Source organism: Anser brachyrhynchus (assembly GCF_964034855.1).
Source record: "Anser brachyrhynchus genome assembly, chromosome: 2".
Taxonomy (NCBI): Eukaryota; Metazoa; Chordata; class Aves; order Anseriformes; family Anatidae; genus Anser; species Anser brachyrhynchus.
Window position 1 is genome coordinate 92,143,471 of NC_137695.1, and position 21,673 is coordinate 92,165,143.

The following is a 21,673-nucleotide window of genomic DNA, read 5'->3' on the forward strand; positions in this document are numbered from 1 at the left end:
AAAAAAAAAAGATGCTGAGAACTTCTTAGCTACTTTATTCCACTTGAGATACAGTTCTCAGTTCTGGATTCCCAGAAGACAACAGAACTTGATATGAGCTATGGGTGTTGGCCTGGCAGCCACTTCTAAGGGAAGATAGCACTAAACGTAACGTTTTGCTTCTCCTGCATGAATTGCCTTTCACCCCCTTGCACAAAGCATATAGAGGTCATTTTGATGGAGTGCTAGAGGAGATTCTAGATAATGACTTTAAACTGCATTTGAACAGTAACCCAGAACACCAATATAAGCTCAATTGACCTAGAAGAGAACAAAGAGGAAGAGGCAAGCAGTACTAGAAGAGAATCCCTAGAGTTCAGCAAAGAATCTCCACTTTCTTGTGCTAATGGCACTACCAAAGTTTCAAAAGACATCTTAGCTTTCTTCTGCATCTGCATTTGAATGCTCCATGAATAGAAGTGGTTTTTAAATAGACGCAATTGTACAAACAGTATTTTCCACATGGACACATTTCTTTCATACGCATTTTACCTGTATTTGTGTCTGGCTTAATTGTTTCAGATTTTTGTTTTTAAATAGGACATTTATGACTGTTACAACAAGAAAAATTACCTGTAAGGCTCTACCAGCAACATTCCTCTGGCACAGACACAGCTGAGATAACCTGCAGCAGTGCCCAGTTAGACACATGCAATACAAGTGAAAAGGACTTTATGTAAGGAAGCCTGCAGGGTCCCTGATGGGGTCGTAGCCAATAAAGATACAAGATACAGGTTTTGCTTCCAATTCCTAGCCTAGAAGTTTGTCAGTGCAGCAAGGAAGTGCCTGCAGGGGGAGGTTACATCAGTATAGCATCACTACTGATTTAAGCTATCCGTGCTTTTAAATGCACTCCCCCCGTCCTCCCCACGCGACCATTCGCTTATAGGTCACACTGCACACTGCCTTGCCAAAAGCTGTTTCCTGAATGCTGTGTAAGGGGCAATGAGGAGGCCACAAAGCTGCGCCGCAGCTGGGATGCAACACCTGGAAGGGCTGTTCTGAGAACAGGCATCTTGCATAATGCCTTGCTGTTAGGTGCTTTTAATGTACAGGACAGGAATCCCGCCCCAAATATGGTGACCTGGAAAAGCAAAAAGATGTGTATTCTGTTACAAATAGCACATGTAGGCTTCACAAATTCACTTTTCTTAGTAAGCTTCCATAGACTACTTCAGAAATAGTCCAGAAATCCTCTGTATTAAAGAGATCCTTTGCTTTACCTTCCATATGTAGTAAGAGGATAAAGAATCCCATCGTGACAGAGCAGCAATTATACCTGTCTGGATAAAATTAAAAGTTCCTTACGACCACTCCTCTCCTCCCGCATAATAACGTGCACTGTTTATGTTCACATAGTTCATTCAATTGTTCCCATGTTTGTTTCTTTTAAATCTTAAATACATACCATTTGTGCTGCATTTCATAGCAGCAAATTAACTCCATACACTTGCTGGCATTAATTACCCATTCCCTTACCTGGCACAAGGTTTTACAAAGTGCTAAACCTTCCATATAAATCATATTAATCATTGATCACCCTGACAGCTACAGCCAATTAACTAAGGTCAGAGCCACAAAACGTAGAAGCAGCAACCACAAAGGGAGCCTAGAACTTGAGGACAAAGCTCTATGGTGGCCCTGCCTCAGAAGCTCACCAGATTTGATATGCAAAGACAAACCCTTTTAGAAGCTACCTATTTATTCAGATAGCCAACAGACTTCAAACAGCACTTTTCACTTTGTTCTTTCGTACATCAAGTCGCAGGACCTCTCCGAAGAATCAGTTCAAATTGTTTGCCTCCCTGAAGAGAACCAAAAATCCAGAGACTGAGAAAAGCCTACAAGAAAAACTTACCGACTTACTGACTAGTTTATAATCTGCAATTTAAAAAAAGAGCCAGACCAGGGAAGTCTGCCACTAAAAATAGTTCATTTGGCGGGCAGCTTAGAAGACATGATTTTTTTTAAACACAAACATAATTAGCCAAATACATACAATTTAGGAAGATCGCTACAAATTAAATTTCTTTCTACCAAGACAGAAGATGCAATAGGAACAGCCATGTGGTTTATATTTAAAAATTACTATAATTAAAAAAATAATTAGACAATAGCTCAAGCTTATAGAAATCACCCCTCTCAGATGGTATCACTGCTCAGAGAAGAACTAATGCCAGATCTAGGCTTATTGTATTGAAAAGAAGCTCAGCTCCCTAACCTCCACTCTGCTGAGAGGGAATTATGTAAAACAAAATAAATTCTCATCGTGACACCGAATTTAACTTCTTGCTCTGTCAAACGTTCAGATCTGATGGGGCAAAGTACACCTTACAGCGCTGCAATAGGCAGCTTCTATTCATTTTGAAGAATGAAAAGTAACTGATGTGTGTGTTTTTGGTGGTGGTGGTTTGTTTTTTTCTTTAAAGAAAAAACATTTTAAATTAGAAGTCCTAAGACTGTCCACATGAGGAAGAGAAAGATTGGGTTATAGCTAAAATTGATTTCTTATATCTCACATCAACTAACAGATCCTCTTATTAAGTAAAAGGCTAAGCACATTAAAAAAGTGATTCTTAACACCACCTCTGGTCCCATAGTTAGAATGCAGAAAAACAATATCAATCAGAATCTGGAAAAGTGACATTTTGAAAAAGAATTAGATACAGAGAAGAGGAAGCACAAACCTGCAAAAAAGTGTCAGCCTTTTTCCCCTATCAGGCTCCCTGCAAGCTACAATTTTTGTTGCCCATTTGGACAGAATAGGCTATCCATATATTCCATCCATTTTAGGCAGTATAGATAGATCAGGAAAAGTTAAAAAAAAAAAAAGCCACCAGAAATATCGTCTGATTTGAAAAATTTTAGTAATTTACAAGAAGCTTTGAGTTTTACTTTTTCATTTTTCAGTTTGGCTACCCAGGCTGCCTTCATGCCATTAAATGGATTACAAATATTTACATGTCAGGGGAAATAAAACAGAATCCAAAACACTATTGTGGAAATTAAACCCCAACACCATAATGGAGTTTAAGAATTATCAGCTTTTCAGCTCGCTTATTTTACACACATATATCATCAGCACCTTATCAGGAGCTTACAGGTGATTCAGAACACCACAAAACATAGGAAAACTTCACTATTGTAATTGGACAGAAATTCAGTAGAATTTGCTAAGTTGGTAATGCACCAAGTTTCCTGTTATAGGTTAATACGGCATTCCTTGCGGTTGTCTCTTTCCACCTAGGCATTTGATCTCAACAGAACCACCCCACTGCAGGAAGAGATCAGGTTCGAGACCATCTAAGGAACCTGAAGGTGCCCGAGTCCATGGGACTTGATAGGATGCATCCATGGATCCTGAGGGATCCTGAAGGAACTGGTGGACATAGTTGCTAAGCCTCTCTCTATCATATTTGAGAAGCTGTAGCACTCCGGTGAAGTTCCCACAGACTGGCAAAGGAGAAACATAACCCCCCATTTTTAAAAGCAGATAAAAGGGAGATTGAGGGAACTACAGACCACTTGGTCTCACCTCCATGTCTGGCAAGATCATGGAGCAGGTAATCATGGAAACTATGCTAAGGCCCGTGGAAAATAAGGAGATGATTGGTGACAGCCAACATGGCTTGACTAAGGGCAGATCGTGCCTGACAAACATGGTGGCCTTGTATGATGTGGTTACCGCACTGGTGGATAAGGGAAGAGCAACTGACATCATCGACCTGAACTTTTGCAAGGCATTTGACACTGTCCACCTGATATCCTTGTCTCTAAATTGGAGAGACATGGATTTGACGGATGGATTACTCGGTTGATAAGGAATTGTCTGGGTGGTCGCACTCAAAGAGTTGTAGTCACCGGCTCAATGTCCAGGTGGACATCAGTAATGAGTGGTGTTCCTCAGGGGTCTGTGTTGGGACCAGTGCTTTTAAACATCTTTGTCAGTGACATAGACAGTGAAATTGAGCGCATCCTCAGCAAGTCTGCCAATGACACCAAGCTGTGTGGTGCAGCCAACACACTGGAGGGAAGGGATGCCACACAGAGGGAGCTGGGCAGGCCTGAGAGGTGGGCCTGTGCGAATCTCGTGAGGTTCAACAATGTCAAGTGCAAGGTCCTGCACCTGGGCTGGGGCAACCCCAAGAACAAACACAGACTGGGTGGAGAACGGATTGAGAGCAGCCCTGAGGGTGTTAATGGAGGAAAAGCTCGACATGAGCTGTCAAAGTGTACTTGCAGCCCAGAAAGCAAATCATATCCTGGGCCACATCAAAAGCAACATGGCCAGCAGGGCGAGGGAGGTGATTGTCCCCCTCTGCTCTGCTCTTGTGAGACCCCACCTGGAGCCCTGCGTTCAGCTCTGGGACCCCCAGCACAAGAAGGAAATAGGCCTGTTGGAACAAGTCCAGAGGGGAGGGCTGTGAGGATGATCAAGGGGCTGGAGCACCTCTCCTATGAAGACAGGCTGAGAGAGTTGGGGTTGTTCAGCGTGGAGAAGAGAAGACTCCGGGGAGACCTCATAGTGGCCTTCCAGTACCTAAATGGGGCCTACAGGAAAGCTGGGGAGGGACTCTGTGACAGGGATTGTAGTGATAGGACAAGGGGAAATGTTTTTAAAATGAAAGAAGGTAGGTTCAGATTAGATGTTAAGAAGAAATTCTTTACTCAGAGGGTAGTGAGGCACTGGACCAGGTTGCCCAGAGAAGCTGTGGATGCCCCATCCCTGGAAATAGGGAAGGCCAGAATGGATGGGGCTTTGAGCAACCTGATCTAGTGGGAAGTGTCCCTGCTCATGGCAGGGGGGTTAGAATTAGATGATCTTTAAGGATCCTTCCAACCCGAACCATTCTGTGATTTGCTGTGCTTTACAACTTTTGTGGAAATCTTTTTCTCAGAGTCTGGAGCTCAAGCCAAATCAGATCAAACACTCTGCCCAGTTCAGTCACGCACTGCTGACCCACCACCACCTCAGTTGTTTAAAATGACATTTTGTTCTTTTATTTTTCAGTTCCAGGAAAAAAACTGGCAAGAAGTACACCAATTGCCTTCTCACAATATGAAGATATCAGCCATGCTGTGCGTGTTCAAGTTCATTTCCAAAGCCACTATAATACAAAGTGCCATTTAAAAGCAGGCTTTTAGTTGGATGCATAATGATCTAGTTAAAAATTAAATCACTATGGCGACCCCAAAAAAGACTGTAGCATCAGTTCTTTGCAGTTGCAAGACAGCCTCCATGTAAATATTAACAAAAATATCTGTTTATAAAGCAGATTAGAAAAAAATCTGTCAGGGAGCTCTGTCTCACAATAATTTTGTTTCACAATGAAAGGGGACACAGGAACATATTACCACAAACTCACAATATTTCAACTAAATATTCAAACCTAACCACCACCAGCTCTAATACAAAGCATTCTGAAGATCCGAAAAAGCAACTAAGTCATTGCAGGATCAGATTTTAGCTGTCTTAATTCCTACTCAAACGTATTTTATTAATAGAAACAAGGTTTCTGATTTTTAGACTTGCAGACATTGTCAACAGGGCCAAGTGAAAACTTGAATTCTTCTGCGGGAGCAAAGTTAGAGAAGCTAAACTCTGACCATACTAAGAGTATTGCTGCCTAATAGCCTTTAAATGACACCGACAACTCAGCAGACTTCAAAGTCACACACATGCAGCCAGCAGAGCCTTTAACTGCAACCAGATACAGCACCGTAGCCATGACGCAGGAAGAAGTGTCAGCTCAGTTGTTCAGCTGTGTTGATTCAGAAAAATCATGTGATGAAGTTTATACAGGCTGAGCAACAAAGCACATATGACTGTGGGTATAGCCAGAGAGTCTGTAGATTAAGACAGACTTAGTTTTTCATATCTGTTTAGAAAATATGACATGCTGTGGGAAAACAAGCAACTCAGATGAAGAGGGTGGTGAGCCGAATGCTCAATCACTCACCAGTCATGCACACTGAAGATCTTAAACTACGCCCTCTTAAAATCTTGAATGAAAGACCAACAAACGTTGTTTAACTTGACTATTTGGTTTTCAAAACTGTCTCCCGCAACATCACTGCATCCAAGCTGGGACACTGTTTAAATGGGTGGATAAAATTGTGGGTAAAAGATGGCAGTGATTAATGGTTTGTACGCTACCTGGACACCAGGTGTATGTGGAGCTCCTCAGGGATCTTTCCTGGAGCCTGTCTTACTTAACTCCATCTACCACATGGAGAAAGAGATGGAGCATCTTCACTGACTTTTCTTGGAAGACACCAAGCTGGGGTATGCAGTCAACTTAGGACACTGACAAACTTAAGAGTCTAGGAAAGGGCCACAGTGATGTTCAGGGGCTGGACCACATACTCCGTCAGAAGAGGCTCAGAACTAGGCACACTTAGCCTGGAGATGAGAAAGGTTTGGGGGACTTCAGAGCAGGCCTTTGAAACCTATCAGGTTGTTACTGAAAAGTCAGAGCCAGACAGATATCAGTAGATAAGAGACCACTAACATCAACTGAAATAGCAAAGGTTCCAGTGGATATACGGAAAAGAGTTATGCTCTGAGGATAATTAAACATTGGAGCAGGTTGCCTAGGGAAGGCACACACTCTCCATGTTTGGAGGTTTCCGAGGTGTGACTGGATAAAGCCCTGAACAACCAGGTCTGAATTCAGCGATGATCCTGCTTTGGGAAGGAGGTGGGACTGGAGAGCCTACTTAGGTCTCTCCTAACCTACCAAGTTCTGTGGCTCTGATTGGACTAACCTTACTGTTTCCATGTCAGTTTTACCTATGACTTGCTAGAATTTTAACAGCCTTACACCTCTTACACATTTATAAAACAATTTCAACATGTTGCACTAGTGTATACTCTAATGCTACCTACATTTTAAAATTGTTTTTGCACCTATTTTAAACTAGTGTGGAATTTGCATCTTTTTGTTTGAAGGGGAGCGGAGTCAGGCTTTGTTTTAACTCCAGACAAAACCACTGTTGAACTGTTCCACAAACGTCTCCAGGCTTGACTCTCACCTCACAACGAGAACAATTCATCTATGACTAGAGTTAAAACTACTATTCAGGATGAAAAGCAGCAGACTACATGGCCCTGAGACACACAAAAAAAGGTTTGGATGCAGAACGCTTCATCTTTTGTCTAACTCTTGGATGCCCACCCTCCCTCACAGACTCCACAGTCTTGACCTAGGCATCTGAGCTTCTCACACACTGTGTACAGATTATTAGGCCTTCAGTATGAGATTCACAACAGCCAGCGTTGGGCACTCTTACTGTCCTAGCTCTGGAGAAGGTTATCTTAAATCTGCCACACTCATCGTTACACTGAAAGGCAATACTCTCCACTCACAATACTCTGAGAAGACAAGTTCAGTGCTCTGTGATAAAACCCTCTTTCACTCCCCAAGAAAAGGATGGCTCCTTTTCCACACGAAAGAGAAAATCCTTCCCCTCTACTCCATACATTCAGAGGAAAATAATGACTGTTCTATTATTCAGTAACTATAGGCAGTCATTTTTATTTTATTTTTTAATGATACATTTACTACCACAGACACAGTCAACCCACCAGAAAATAGGTTATTCAGGTTGGTTATAGGATGTGAGAGGGCTCTCTCCCTCCTGCTCAAGTATTACATGTAAAATGGAAGTGCCAATGGGACACAGAGTCAGTAGGGAGTTCATGCATGCCTACAAGCAACACCAAATGCATTCCAGCCCCATTTTCTCAACAGACGAGCTCCAAAACCTCCTCATATACTCTAAATTGTTGTTCTCCACCCTGGGTTACTCAACTCATTCCCAATAAACCCATTCTGTCTCCACCCCCCCCCCCCCCCCCCAAATAACAGAAGCACAAAGTTTGCAGAAAACAATATTACACATAGTATTTAGAACTGTAAAAGCAATTATAAAGCTTTATGTTACTTTAAATATAGGTTTTGATTTATAACCTCCTAATTCATAGAATCACAAAATGGTGTGGGTTAGAAGGGACCTTAAAGATCATCTAATTCCAACCCCCCTACCATGGGCAGGGACACCTCCCACTAGACCAGGTTGCCCAAAGCAACCAGGTTTGTCAGATTTTTCAGGCATGACCTGCCCTTAGTGAAGCCATGATGGCTATCACCAATCACCTCCTTATTTTCCATGTACCTTAGCATAGTTTCTAGGAGGATCTGCTCCATGATCGTGCCAGGCACAGAGGTGAGACTGACTGGCCTGTAGTTCCCTGGGTCTTCCTTTTTTCTCTTTTTAAAAATGGGGGTTACGTTTCTCATTTTCCAGTCTGTGGGAACTTCACCAGACTGCCTGCCACAGCTTCTCAAATATGATGGGGAGAGGTTTAGCAACTACATCCACCAGTTCCTTCAGGACTCGTGGATGCATCTCATCGAGTCCCATGGGCTTGGGCACATTCAGATTCCTTAGATAGTCTTGAACCTGATCTCCTCCTACATGGGGTAGGTAGTTTATCATTCTTCCAGTCCCTGCTTTTGCCTTCTGAGGCCCAGGCGATGGGGGCTGTCACATAGCTCTTGTCAGTGACAATTGCAAGTCAATGCCCTCCCACTTTCCCTCAATCCGAATAAGCTTCCTGCAAGTCAGACATAATATTGACGGTTTATTTGTAACAAGCCTTTCATGACTTTGTGTGTAACTCATACAGAATTAATGCCATTTTGTTTACAATGCATCATTTAAAAAGAAAGCATTTTCTAATATTACAATCCAGTTACCTTCTAGCTTTGACTACAGTTAAAAGCAGCTGGTTGTTTTGAATTTTCAGGATAAACCCTAAACTACAGTAAATATGTAATTGTAGGAATTTTCTGAAACACAAGGATAATGGTAGACATCAAGCTCTAACTCAAACGATCTTCTCTGCTATTCTACTCTAAAGCACCTATTTAGTTGAGTATACATGCATGAAAAATGAGAACCTAACTACACAAAGCAAGCATTTTTAAAAAATCCATTGCTGTAATAAACCCAGTTCCCACGATACATGGCATCAAATAACAATTTACAGAAAGGTACACATCTAACCAACTTGTTTTTAACACCTAAGCATTGACAGTGTTGTCTATCATATTCCAAAGAGTCACCAATTGTCTTCAAGACCCTGGAAGGGATACACAGATGAAGCAATGAGTTACAGCTTTTTTACCTTAGGATGCTTATCACTAAAGCCTGGTAGAGCATCCCTCTGCAAGATAACTCTCATTCCACTTCTTTCACGGAGAGGTCATGCTACAACTGATTCATTCTGGAGTAAGTGCTAAACATTGGAAAGATTGGAAAGATTTCTCAGGAAGCTGAGAATAGGAGGTCTAAAAGGTAACCACAGCAGAACAACTCTGTTAAAAGTGCTGTGGCTAAGTTCCCTATGTTGTTAAACCTTAATACTAAGAACTAGATTAAATGCATCATTTTCCCTTGCATAATGAGACTGATTCACCATACATAAGATTTAAAAAAGATTAAAAGGACACACCAAAGACACTGCTCAAAATAGAAATCCCTAAATATATATATATCTACCAATGGTCCTGAATCTAGTTCAGCAAGACAAGAAAGAACTGAGTATAGTGAAAAATGCCACTGCATACTGTACATAATAGTGATGTTTACATCATATTTAAGAGACGAGAATTTACACAACTAGCAAATATTTTCCCTACCCTTGAAGATATCAGCAGGTACGCTGTACTATTTACAGCGCTTCATAAGGAAACTAGAACTGCCTGACATACAAGTAACACAGTGTAATGGAAGAGACATCACATATCATATTTTTATCATGCACTAAAATCTCATCTTTTTTGTCTTACGTTATAGATAGCATCATTACTTTCTGTACTTTGTAGTGGCTCTGACACTGATCTCATTCTTTTTCAGCATGTTGATACACTCATTAAATCTTACTTAGGTGCTTTCAGATATTAGGGTTTACTCGCCTCCAACCTTATTTTGTTCATGTTATGATATTGATGAAAATACTCCCTTTGTATTAAACATGACAGGCAGATCAACTACCTGGCAAAGAAAACATACAATGCCAGGAGTACACATCTAACATCTCATACACTATTGATCCAGAAATCGAAAAATCACAAAACAGACCGCTGTGAAGTAGAAGAAAGGCTTAACTGGAAAGAATTGAAAGCTGCAAACTACACAAAACATTTAAAAGTCAAAAGAAGACGACAAAGAAATTGAAAAAGAGGAACCATGGTGGGAGGGTAAATTTTGACATATAATTGGGGAATGAACCTTGGGGAAGAGACGGTATGAAGAATGACAGGAAACCCAACTGTTGTCTTCTACAAGTGCGGGACCCACAGAGGTTGCTAGTATTACTACTAAGACAGACCTTTCTCCATTAGATGGTATATATACTTTGCTGAGCCTTACAAAATCTGTTTAAGGTCATGAATTCATCTTGCTGCCTGATCCTGCAGTGCCCATCCCTCAATGGTGCCTAGCTGGGCATTATTAATGTGTTCTAGATGCTCATCATCCAGGCCTTGCACAGCTGTAAAACTTGAGAGGAGACATTCCATCTAAGTTTTGCCTAAACACAGCTATTGTGGGTTCAAACTACTTAAGAACTTCTTTAATTACAAAAAAATAAAAAAAATAAAATAAAGCTAAACCTGGAGGACCCAGACTGGAAAAGTATGTCATTAAAAAATAAAGCAGACAAGCTATTTATGGAAAAATTTATTTAAACTGATTTTTTTTTCCCAAAGCAAATAGAACTCCTGCATGTATAAATAACCGTACTGGAGAACAGATTGTAAGACAAGTATCAAGGTACAGTAGGGAAACGTGTTGGGCAATCAGCTGGCAGAAGGCCCTGAATCAACAGCCCATACTCAAAGGACTGCCCAAGCAACATGCTGCCCAGGCAAACAGCTCCAGAAAATTGTGTAACAAACTCCAAAGGGCCAGTGCCTCAAATGTAGGGAAAGAAAGCACAGCTCTCACACAACACACTACCCCTACTACGGCTTTTTAACACAAATTCAAAAGCAACTCACTCGTGTATTGTGCTTCAGGTTTCCAATGCATGCCTACTAAAGAAAAGTTGTTATTCTAAAATTACTATCAGTGCCAGACAAAAATAGCAGCTATAGAGCTATGGCATACTACTCCTGAAAGATAGTAATTAAGCAGCTACTGAGATGACGGTAAAGAGATAATCAGTAGTATACTAATCAGTATAAAGGATTAGTTAATATTAAACATATTGAGCAGATATTTGGACTGCACTGCTGCAGCAAGCCATTTTTAATCCACAAAAAATAAAATCTGTCTTCTGGTGTGAGTATACATAGTCTTTATTAGCTCTTGAAGCCACAGACAGGGATTACTAAACATACCCTAAGAATTCACAAGCTCTCTACTGCATTTAAACTTTCTTGCTGCCTGTTATGCTGATCTTGAACTTTATGTGAGAGAACTGCTGATATAGTGCAATACAAGGAGTTTAAGAAGAAACTGCTTCTGAGGAATTCCCAGCTTCCAAAGGAGTGAGACGTGTGCATGGCTGTGCATATGAAGAAACCCATGCACTCTTAACGTCCTGCTTTCTCAGTCTTCTTCAGTTAAAAGTCTGATTTGAAGGAATGGTATAAGAGTACTAAGGATTCCCAAACTGAACTCAAGAATTCCTTGACTAGGAGGACGTTTCTCATTATGGGTGAGATTTCCAAGAAAAAATAAAAGGTGTGCAATAGAACTATGTTTAGCCTCCAGTCAATAGGAAGAAAAGCCAAACTGCATCCCTGAGGCCAGAAAGATTACTGTGCTCCCCTTAGGGCAAAGCCCAGAAGACGACTGATGCCAACGCTCAACAAAGCATTCTTGTTCAAAGGGACACAGATTGTGTGTGGTTTTTTTACCCCTCACCCCTCTCCTTATGCACTGGAGATGACTGAAGATCTGCAAAGCATGCTGCTTTGTATCTCCATTGAATTCGTATAGGTTACACATCCGTACATACACGCTCGCAAATGAAATAAAGGAAAAACAAACCAAAACATAGAAGTTACTGGAAGACAAATGGCTCCATGATATCCTCTGTCTTGCAGACTCAGAATAAGGACAGATAGTACAGCCAGCTCCTGAAAACATCCAAGGGTAGGGATTTCATGGCTTCTCTAAGTAACCTGCCCTAGTACTACACTGTTTTCCCAGTGGAGATTTTTTGTGACATCCAATGTGAACTTCTTAAACCGAAAACAGGGTTTGTCTTGTTTTATTATCTGCCGCTACCAACACATGCTTGAACTTCTCTTTTCTACTAGCTTACCTGTAGAATCACAGAATCATCTAGATTGAAACAGACCTTCAACACCATCAAGTCCAATCATCAGCCTGACCTACTAAGTCCCATCACTAAACCATAAGCCTTAGGGCTGCATACATATGTCACTTACATACCCTCCAGGAATGGGGGCTCCACCACTTCCCTGGGCATCCTGTTCCAATGCTTAACCACCCACTGAGGAAATTCTTCCTGAAGTCCAATTTAAATCTCCCCTAGTGCAACTTGAGGCCATTTCCTTGATTCTAATCGCTTGTTGAAAGTTGTGCTGAGGAAAAGGATCTGGGGGCATTGGTAGACACTTGGCTGAGTATGAGCCAGCAGTGTGCCCAGGTGGCCAAAAAGACCAACGGCATCCTGGCTTGTATCAGGAATAGTGTAGCCAGCAGAACCAGGGAGGTGATCGTCCCCTCACTACAAGAAAGACATTGAGGCCCTGGAGCATGTCTGTAGAAAAGCTACAAAGCTGGTAAAGGGTCTGGAACAAGCCTTGTGAGGAACAGCTAAGGGAACTGGGGTTGTTTAGTCTGGAGAAGAGGAGGCTCAGGGGAGACCTCATTGCTCTCTACAGCTACCTGAAAGGAAGGTGTGGGGAGCTGGGGGTCAGCCTCTTCTCACAGGTAACTAGTGATAGGACTAGAGGGAATGGCCTTAAGTTGCGCCAGGGGAGGTTCAGGTTGGAAATGAGGAGACATTTCTTCTCAGAGAGAGCAGTCAGGCATTGAACGGGTTGTCCAGGGAAGTGGTGGAGTCAGATTTAGATCTGACTTCAAAAATCAAAGAGTTAGATTTTCTCTTTAAGTCTCTTCTTGATTACCCTCCCAGTGATTCTAATGCATCAACTTAAGTAAGCTGAAGTCCACAGTCCTGATTTTGTTGCTTTGCTTTCCAGCCTTCTCCAAAACCTGAACTCAGTCATTTCAGGATCATGTCAACTCAGAATGCACTAAGTTTGTTCCTTCTTTGTGATCAAATAGACCAAGCAAGACAAATTCCTAACAGCCAAGGGTAATGCTCTATTTGACATCTACACCTTCTACAAGCCTCCAACACCGCCCACCCAAACAAGATTTGTGGCCCTCCAAACAAGATGTCTACATAGCTGAAAACCTCTGTGAAAGTCTCTGGGATTCAAATCGTGTTACAACCCTGCAACTCTATGTGATAATCTAATCTTGGGATATGTCTAACGCCGTTAAAAGAAACGCCAAAACAGAAAAGTATGGTGGCAATTATTAGTGCCTTTTGAAAGGGAATGACATATGGCATTCAGCTATCTAACTGAAGGTATTGCACATGGTCATTTTCTTTTTCTTTTTTTTTTTTTTTTTTTAAAGTTAAGTAGTTTTAATTTCTCCGTTTATCTTTTTTAACCTATAAGTACTTCAAGGGAGAAAATACACAGCCTAGGTGATATTTTATTTTATTTTTTTAAATACAGACAAGCACAGGGCAAGCACTTTCATTAAGAAGTTTGTGACCCTTCCATTCACTGAATGGATGTTTCAGATCCACCCAACAATTCCAGTTCTTGTGACACTTGGAAAATGCTGTAGAGATTAGAGAAAATTCCAATGGCTAGGGAAAGGTAGGCATTGCATACATCTTCAAGAAGATACCAGAAAGACAAAGCTACCTCCATACCCAATTTTTCCATGCGAAAAACTGCAACTGAAATGGAAGAAAAACAAGATCCAAAGCAAACTCTGATAACATATTGGCACTTCAGTAACATAAAACCAATGGGAGAACCTACCAAAATATGAAATGGTCCACTCCTAAAGAATAGTAACAGTCCAGTTGTGTGGCTATCTTTAACTCACTACTGGCCAACAAATACACACACGCTCTAAAACAAACCTCTGACAAAAATTAGGTACCACATTCCCTTTGAAAAAAAGTCCTGGATGATTTATTTATTTAATTTTATTCTCAGTTTACCTTAGAGGGTCTTCCATTTGTCTAGGAAATAGGTTGAGGATAACTGCATTTACAATGTTTATGGATATACTATTGCTTCCAGCCTATTACTTAAATAAAAATCTAAAACTCTTTAGCGCTACTTTGTTTAGCTCCTGGCATTTATCAGAATAGAACTATAGGAGGGGGCTGCCCTCTCCTCATACTTAGAACGTATTATTTCTAATAATTCTTAGTATTTTGGGGGTCACCGTAAAATACTTGGCTTCTCCTCATAGAAGAAAATATGTAATGGACGTTATCCCCATGGACAAGAACATTTCATGTATTTCCACTGGAAAGATTACCTTCAAGACTTCCACAGGGACTGAAGTCTCCTAGTGAGAATCCAAATGATCACAGTGCAGAATATATAACTGAGGGAAGGATTAAGATGTTATCTTATCTCAATAGTTGTTCTTTCTTTTCCAACACACCAATTGATCCAAAGGTTGAAAGAAAAGCTACAGGTGAAGTATAGTTCAATATTAGTAAGTTCAAAACATAAACTTCCCTAAATACTCTTATAAGCAAGCTAAAGAATTATGATCTAAAAATTGAACAACATGGGGACTCATCTGGATACAAAATTGCCCTCAGAAGACAGCAGTCATCAACAACTCCCCATCAAGCTGCTAAATAACCATCAGAAGGGCATTTTAAGTTATTTCCTGGACCTGATTCTTTCCAACAGATTAATTAGTGGTTTGGATGACAGAATGGGTACAGTTCAAACATTTATAGATGGCCTCAAGATAGCTCATATTTCAAATAACTTTGGAAAACATGTCCAAAATAAAACATTCTGAACCAACAATTAAGAAAACTAAGACTTTTTAATATAAAGCAAGTATCAACCAAAAGAGCTTTAAACAAATATAGCATGCTATGCAATAAAAAACACCGATTACAAAACACTATACAAAGGAACTAAATCAATGAAGCACTACGGTAGAAGAGAATGGGGTGCTCACCCTTCATTGAAAACTGCACACAGCCAATACTAGATTGCTGCCAACAGAACCAAGTCCCATTTCTAGGAGGAGTGTTATCCTAGACATTCAGTGAGGTCTGGAAAGCAATTACTGTTTCTTGGTGCTAATAACACATCACAGTTGGAATTCAATATCCAGTTTGGAGCACCATGCTTTAAAGTACTGACAGATAAAGACAAAGTATCCAAGAGAGAGCATGGATAATGGTTTTAGCAAATACAGATTATAAGGCTTATAAGGAACAGTAAAAGGGTTGTTTGGATGTTTGTCTCAAAAATGCAAACAGAAAAAAGCCCAAAATCTCATCCTGCCCACCAACTAAGAACTTACAGCCCAATCACAACAGTCTAAACATGGTCTTTCAATACACAAAAGCGTGTTATGAAGAGGACAGTAATCTGATGTTCTGGATGGAACAAGAAGGTTTAAATTTACAGCTGAGATTAATTGGATTAGAAGAAAACTTTAATAGAAAGAACAGTAAGACAAAGGGACAAGACACCTAAGGATGTTATGGGATCCCTTGCCTTTGATGATCTGTAAGAGCAAGACTGACAAGTGGTCCAAAGAGACTTGACTCTGTCCTAGTATCACAGACAAACACACACCAGCACTTGCATTTCTGTGGCACAAAATGCCTTTGCAGTTTCAAGTCCCAGGTATTCTCAGGAGTTTGTCTATTCTTTAATTTAACAAATGCTTGTGTCAGGGACAGAATCAGAATAGTTGAGCTTGGAAGGACCTCTGGAGGTGATCTGATCCAACCCCCCTACTCAAGCAGTGATACCTAGTGTAGGCTGCCCAGAACCATGCCAGACAGCTTTTGAGCATCTCCGAGCACGGAGACTCCATCACCTTTCTAAGCAACTTATTTCAATGCTCTGTCACCCTCACATAAAAAAAAAAAATACCCACAACCAGCCTTTTCCTTATGTTCAGGAAAGACAGAACCTTTGTGTTTCTGTACGTGCCTGTTATCTCTTGTCCTGGCACTGGGCAGCATGCTGATGAGGCATCCCCAAGCCTTGTCTTCTCTAGGCTACACAGTTCCAGCTCTCTCAGCCTTTCCTCATAAGGGAGATGCTGCAGTTCCTTAAGCAGCTTTGGGGTCTTTTGCTGGACTCGCTTGAGTAGTTCCAGGTCTCTCTTGTACTGGGGAGCCCAGAACTGGACACGGCATTCCAGGTGTGGCCTTACCAGTGCCTTGCAGAAGGGAAGGATCACCTCCCTTGACCTGCTGGCTATGTTTTGCCTAATGCAGCCAAGAACACCAGTAAGCCTTCTTAGCAGCAAGGACACATTGCTGACTCATGTCCGACTTGGTGCCCACCAGCATCCCCAGGGCCTTTTCTGCAAGGCTGCCTTCCAGCTGGGCGGCCTCCAGCCATGTCCTGGCACATGGGGTTGTTTCTCCACAGGTGCAGGACTTACTAGTTGCCTTTAAGGGACAGGAACAGCAAAGGTGAGACTTCTTACCAAATAACCAAGAATGAGCTTGTCTATTGTCTCCCGACAAAAATAAAAGATCTAAAAGTTTTCTAGATTCTGTCTCACTACTACTATTGTAAGGAGAATTTGAGAGAAGGGTATGTACTCCCGTGAGTTTGTGCAAGAGCTGAGTTGGATAAAATGCAAAGAAGGTTCTGACAGTTCAAACCACTGAAGTGTCATCCGCACATATATAAGCACAAACAATGCCACACAGTATTTGGGCACCTTGTCAATTAAATAGCAAGAAGTCTGAAACACTCTTCTCTTCTTGCTTATTCCTCTTCTTAATTTCCATCTCACAATTTTTATTTTGTCATCATTTTTAGTAGCTCAACGTTACAGTAGATAGTAGAACATCTTTACAGGATTGACTTGAGGAATCTGTTTCCCTACTGTCTTATTTTATACTTTGCCCTTTCAATGTTCTCTTCTGTATATTTCACCTTCTACCAAATCTTTCTTCTGTTCTCCACATCATTTCAACAGCTCTCAATAGTGCTCTTCAGAGCTATAAACTAGTTATAGATCACATCTGTAATGCCTTGCTACAACTTACACTTCAAGATCTCGTCAAGCCCGTTCTTCAAGGCGCACACACACCTCCAAGCTAAATGAAATATATTTAAATCAAGTCTGAAATTACTACTTGATAAACAGCGCTGCACTTGTACGGTGTCTCAGATGTGACTCATCTCTACCAGAGAGCTGATATACATGCATGCCAAGATCAAACATAACAAAACAAATGCTTTCAAGAGTAAAAAGAGAAACACATGCAGAGGTTGGTATTTACAAGGCAGAGCAAAGGAGCATGTGCCCAACCAAAATTAAATGACACTTGGGCAGACACCACCACCCTCCAAGCAACATAACCTTCAGCTATACTTCAGGTTCAAATAGGTGGATAAATAAATCAAGGCAACAACTTACAGAAATAACTCAACGCTGGGAGGCAGACTTCTGATTTTGAAGCCTAGATTTCACTCTTGCTTCAGTCCGTCCTTCTTCCAATTTGTTAAACAGCTGTCTGCAACGCGTGGGGATGTAAACAACGTACAGCACAGGCAGAGGTCTGTACTGCTTTCAATTAAGCCTGCACGGAGTCCAAATAATATCAGCAGGAACACAGGTTATAAAAAGCTGTATTTGCTCCCAATATCGCCCCTTGTAACAGCGGTCTTTATTCCGGGTCACTGAGCATGTCTGTCCGCTTCCAAGTATGGAAGCAAATTCTCAGTTATCACTCCACTGTTTCAACACCCAAAACACAGATGAAGAAATTCAGGTTTGTAATGATTCTTTCTACATTAGTTTCTCCTGTGTACTACTCTCCGACAGAAGCAAGCTATGACTGGCACAAGTCTGCTTTACCCCAGATTATTTAATAGTACCGAGTTTATACCTCTTCCAACATATGAGGAATGTTTCTTGGCAACACACGTCAGATAATCCTGGAACGTGGGCTCAGCTTCCACCTGACGCAGTGCTGCTTTATTACAGGCAGTCAGGTTGGTTTCTCCATGCTCAAAATGCTCTAAGTTTACTGAACTGGTAATCTACTATTTGGGATTTCAGCACCTTTACTGGCAGCAAAGCATTCCATGCCCTTCTGTTTATTTTGGGGAGAAAAGATATTTAACTCTGCTAGGTACGTCATCTTTTCTATGGCTCTTTAATTAGCTCAATGATTACCTCATAAGTGAAAGTCAAAAAATGTTATTCAGCTGCCTTTCAACCAAATGCTATCAGCTTTCAGGAAAAGATTCACTGTATTCACAAAACTCAGACCAACATGTTTATATTTTGGTGGAAGGTAAAAAATAAGTGTCCTTTATTCCAAGAGTGGAACTTCTTAATATCTTTGAGTAAGCCAAGAAATTCACCCAAATTACGTTTCTTCAAAATTACATTAAAAATAAGCAAGCCCTCCTGGCATGCATGTCATTTAGGAGTAGAAAAGAGAACGAACAGGAATAAAACCAGATGTCAGCAGTAAGAGCCATAGCGTAAATGTCTGCCTTGAAATCGCACACACGCGCACGCACACTGACACATGCGTGAGCGCACAAGAACAAACAACATTCCAGTCTCGTTCAAGCTGAAATTAAGATTCCATACCTAAGGGTTAGTATGAAAGCATGCATTAATTCAGCCTTTTTTTTGAGGGGGAGGGAAAGAGAACTATTTAAGCAGCTAGTCCAAGGAAACAGAATAATTAATATTCTGTTAGGAAGATCAATCTTTTCATTCACCTACTGAACAAATCATATATACCTGTGTTACGTAACAGGACTGAGAAATGCACTCTAAAAAAATGCAAACTTTTTTGGAAGGTTTCAGCAAAATTTTATTTATATGGATAGAGACGAAAGTGTTTGTACTACCTCCTTTACAGTAGATCGTAACACGAGCACACAGAAAGCATGCTGTCACAGCACGACAGAAGTAGAACACCACCAGAAATCTTCAGCTTAGAGGACAGTCTTGCTATTTTTCAGGCTAAGTACATACATAGCTTCTAAAACCACATCTCATTATCACAGGCAAGCCTAGTACCTGTGCAAATCATATTTTTTTTCTCAAAGGCACCATTTGTGGTGACCAGAGAAGGTTATAAACTGATAAATCGATTTTATGTGGACAGTGCTGTGATTTCTTTTTACTCTCCATGACTGTGTGCATACACCAGCATTTGGCCATGAGATAAAACCAAGTCCACATCACAACTGGCATAAAAATCATTACGTGTCTCTTATGCTCTGGATAGAAAATTATTATGAAATGCATTATGACATGAAAAGGTGTATACCAAACTGTTTTGGGTATAGCATTAGAATTGCAAAGTTTACCTAGCAGTTTCTATGTCTACCAGAAGGCAGGCAGACAGAAGACAAGGGAATCCAAACCTCATTCTGGTTTCAGTGCCTTCTGTTCTGAATCTGCACTCACCTCAGCACTTGCTTGCATCACATGCTCCCCCACTTTTGGGAAGAGCAGAATATAGTGCCACTTTGTATGCAAGAAACAACCACCACACCATTACTTGTCTTCAGTAACTGGCTTTCCACAGAGAAATCACATCTTTCTGGATTCCACTTCTCCCAGGCAAGTGATCTTACACTTGTCATTCAGCATCTAACTGGCATTGCCCGTGGAGAGTGCTCACCTGTGCAGAGCACGTACCCTGGAGCTTCTCAGTCACCCCAGATGTGTGATATTGTACATGAAGTTAGCTTAGTCTCTGCTGTCTTGCTTCCCTTGTTAATGCCTCATCTCAGTGTCAACTGTGCTGAAAAAATGGGGGCAGAAGAGGAACGCAAGCCAAGTAAAACTCACACAGTCCGAATAACCATGGGTTGTGTAAGATCTGTTCCCTTACATTCTGCCTACTCCCATCCCACTTGTGGCAACAAATAGTAAATCTTAAAATCTGCAATATAAGAATGTGTTTAGTCTTAGCTACCTTTAGCCACCTAAATATGAGCAAAAGAACTGGGCTCCCAAATTTGAGCAACTGCTAGATTACTTTGAGGAAAGAAACACCCAGCACGAAGCAACTGCCCTGCAGATATCCAATGTGCTTTTTGCACTTTTTTTTTTTTTTAAATGAAGACAGAAGCTACCAGGCCTTCTTTTTGAAACGGAAGAGATCACCTACATTAGCAGTCTCCTCAAACAAACGAGGAACAAAGTCCTCATTTGCTCATGCTTTTTTCTACCAACAAAACTAACAGAGCTAAATATACCCTAGGCCTAGAAGTGACTCAGGGAAGAATAGGAGTACAACCAGCACTTTTGTCTAACTGAAACAAAACCAGCATGCTAAGCAACTGGAGAGGGAAGGAAAAGGAGCCAGAAGGATCACAACATCTCCTTAATCCAGTCAGCTAAAGGAGACAGTGGCTTTCCTAGCTCTTCAGACAACTGACTGCAGGGAGCAACCTTCAAGGAGTAACTGAGAACAGCACATTTGCAAGGCTCAAAAGTGGCTTACTACATAGGCTGTAAAAGTGGCAAAACAGTAATTTCTCAAGATGGGAATAGAAGCAAGCATAAAACCCCCACCTAGAAAATTTTAAATAGTGACAGATAATGGATGAGCTCAGGTGAAAGGTACCTACTTGTATCAATAACAGTTTTGCGTAAGGTTTCTGTTGCATGGTGAAGCATCTTGGTCTATTCTCTTAAGAGCCTTGTTTCCAAAACAGAAGACAGTGAGTCTGAGGGGCATGTAAATGCTGTAGGCTGCTAGACTTGCACCGACTCTCTCCTTTCTCAAATCTTTCCCTTCTCCCTCTAATAACCTTAATGAAAAAACAGGCATAGAGAAGACCCAAGAAAGTCGGAAGCTTAACACCTGATTTAGAGCACAAAGCATGATATTTCCTGCACAGTGAAACAGATCTACACCAAATCTGAACTACGGAAGAGAAATTCATTATGGGTGGTTGAATATCATCTGCCAAGACAGTCCACCAGACCTTTGTTTGCTCTGTGCAGGTGAAAGGCCTATTGAAATATTGTTTGCACTGCCTGCTTGCCTCCTGACGAGGGTGGAGCACTAGAATAAGCAGGTCCCAGCTTGTTGGCACCACAATCAACTCAGAAATACTGATCTCGCTCTGGTTCTGTCCGGAAATTTTAGTTGTGTCTTCCAGAGTTTCAAGCACAGTGTTGTGAAGTCGTACTGCTCTCGGGGACCAGCAATGAAATAGGATCTGAAATGCGGTTTCAAGGAAGGGAATGAGGCAGCGTCAGGCTACGTACACGATGCTGGGTGAAAAGAATATGATCTCAGTATTTCCGAAGTGTATATCATCAAAAATGGATC

The 21,673-nt window shown here is 41.2% G+C and overlaps 1 protein-coding gene across 6 annotated transcripts in view; it reads right to left on the reverse strand.

The window, feature by feature from the left end:
- The window catches only part of EPB41L4B (erythrocyte membrane protein band 4.1 like 4B), a gene marked incomplete at its 5' end in the record, with an annotated part of 174,932 nt that overhangs the window by 131,421 nt on the left and 21,838 nt on the right, over positions 1-21,673 (reverse strand). Inside the window, one exon of one of the 6 annotated variants that reach the window (XM_080577992.1) lies at positions 17,773-18,225. The exons of the other annotated variants lie outside the window; for them this stretch is intronic. Of the gene's footprint in view, positions 1-17,772; positions 18,226-21,673 lie in introns of those variants that run through there. 6 annotated transcript variants of the gene reach the window in all.